Source organism: Hermetia illucens, chromosome 3 (genome assembly GCF_905115235.1).
Source record: "Hermetia illucens chromosome 3, iHerIll2.2.curated.20191125, whole genome shotgun sequence".
Taxonomy (NCBI): Eukaryota; Metazoa; Arthropoda; class Insecta; order Diptera; family Stratiomyidae; genus Hermetia; species Hermetia illucens.
The window spans coordinates 8,205,413-8,208,229 of NC_051851.1; positions in this window are offsets into that span (position 1 = coordinate 8,205,413).

Here is a 2,817-nt window from a genome sequence, read left to right on the forward strand (position 1 = left end):
TAGAGCCGGGAAACAAGAACTTCTGGCGGCTCAGCAAATATTTTAAAAGAGGCTCAAGAAGGCAAATGCCTACAATTCATGGTCCCAATGGCCTTGAATTCTATAAAGGGGGAAAGGCCGAAGCGTTCGCGGACTCACTCGAACTCCAGTTCAGGGAGAACACCGCATCGGACGATGAATCTGAAGAAGAGTACGAGTCAGAAACAGAGACATAAGATGACTCAACACAAAGAGAAGACTGGGAACTGCAAACAGACCAGGTGGAAGTCCAAACCATCATCCATGGACTAAGCAGCAAAAAAGCCCCAGGATGGGATATGCTTACAAACGAGTGCATCAAGAACGCACCGAATCAATCACCGCAGTAATAAATGCAGTACTCCGTCTCATAACATATCCAAAAGCATGGAAAAAGTCCATCATCATCCTTCTGCCGAAACCGGGAAAGAACCCAACCTTCGCACAGAACTGGAGACCCATCAGCCTACTTCCAACAATTGGAAAAATTGCAGAAAGGATAATACGAAGCAGACTGCAGGATCAACTCAACAAGCTCAACATCATCCCAGAGGAACAATACGGATTCCAACGAGAGCATTCATGCGAGCTTCAACTGGCCAGAGTAGTCCAGCACATTCGCAGTGGATTAAACAAGCGGAAATCGACCGGACTAATAATGTTGTTTACCCGAGTAAAGATGGACAACAATGTCCACAGAGAAAAGGGGAGCAAAGGTGTCGAACACCAGCTCTAGATTCATCACAGTTCCAAGGGAAATTGGTCCTTGGGGAGCTATATTTCTCCACATCTTTCCGTAAGTTGTAATATTCCATTTTACAATCTTTGAAAGAAATATATATAATAGATGCCAGCCAAATCAGCAACCAAGAAACTGAACTAGTTGAATTCAGAAGGCAGGACATCAGGAGCAGCTTTCATTCATCAAGAACTCGGATTATAATTCCATTAAAAAAATATCCTTTTGATATATCTCGACAGCAGTTTACATAAGATCCTACTTCCTTCCTTTTTGAGGCGCGGCTTTTAACCTTTTTATCTGATTTTTGTTTGCGGATCGAGAAACTCCGAAGTCCGCAATCCACCTGATGGGGGGTCGACCAATTGGCAAGCAACATACTTCCAAGGCTGTGGCCCACGGACCCCTCATTCTGGGTTACATACCCAAGTTGCAAAAATTATATAACCTGCGATTTGGTCCAGGGCGAGGGCAACTCACCAGACGCTGCCTCACCTCTGCCCTAGGAGCTGCGTGGCCGAAGTGACTACAAGCTAGTATTAGGCTTGAATTTTTCTAGACATTTTTGTAAAACAAAACCTTATTAAAATCGGTTTACTGTCCGTCTGTCAGTCTTTTCTTTTTGTAAGAAGCTGAAAATCTTCAGCAGACCTGACCTGGACACGCCAGATTGTGGGATTTTTAGCCCCGACACCCCAGTACCCCGTGGAACCACCATAAGGTATTACATCACGAGCGGAGTTAGGTCACTTTTGCTATTACTCCTATCTTCTATGCGAGACGTTCGAGACCACGTCTTCCTCACGTCTTCCATTTTTCGCAGTTTGCCCTGGATTGATGCCATATCATTGAGTTGATTGCATCTCAATCCTCCTGCCATATTTTCCGGTATCAGTGCTTTACCTAAAGTCTCCACTAGGTTTCTCCTACCGTCCCTGAATCTTGGACAGCAAAAAAATAGGTACTCTGAATTCCCAAGGACTCCCTCGCAGTTTGGAAAATTGGGCGAATTGTCCAATTTGAACCTGTAAAGGTACTGACCATACCCCCATGACCCGTCAGAAACTGGGTGAGATAATAATTAATCTCCCCGTGCTGTCTCTCCAGCCACTCCTTGATAGTAGGGATCAGCTTTTGTATCCACTGGCCCTTTTCCGAGTGGGTCAAATGCCAAAATATCAATTGGCATCGTTCCGGAGATGGCGAATGCAGCCTCATCTGAGACGGTTCTGAAGGCAGAACACGTCCTTTGAGTTGCCCCACTATAAACCGTACTCAGTTTATGAGTATTACATGATATACGAAATGCCTTTCCTTGAATAGGGGTGGCATAAAGCAAGATCGAGTACACTGCCCTGGCAATAAGCAGCCTACAAGTATACCGGGGCTCTCCAATGTTCTCCATTATCTTACTCGCCATGGATCCCTTGTCAGAAGCATATTGCACGCGTTGTTTAAAACTTAACTTTGAATTCGTAAGTTCGCTTCCGGGGCTTTTCAATCCGTTTTTTTTCCCGGAAACTGCCAGTCCAGCACTCCCTAACCAGGCCATAACAGTACTTATTGCTTCTCAAGAGTATGACTCAGTATTCTCTAGATGCTTTGCAACTATAACCAATGCTATATCATCAGCGTAACCCACCACCGTGGCCTCCTCCGGGACCGGAATTTTGAGTACATCTTTGTACATGATGTTCCGCATTAGTCGGCCCAGTACGGTGCCCTGTGAGATACTCACGGAGACAACGTACTCCAGGTCCATCATCGGTATCCTGCCAGAGCATCCATTCGCACCAGTAACTATCGACAATAGCTGCGAGATAGGTGGGGACACCAATCGTCGCCAGGCACTTTCCTAAAAGGACCCAATTGGCCAAATTAAATGCATTCCTCACGTCCAGGGTCACTACCATTTGTTGGTACAACCCCTTTTTTGAATTGCACATTCGGCCAAGCCAGTAACCATTTTGATGGCATCAATAGTTGATCTGGCTTTACGGACCCAAACTGCCGATCTAAAAGGCCCCCTTGGTTTTTGACGATCAGAAGTAATCTGTTGT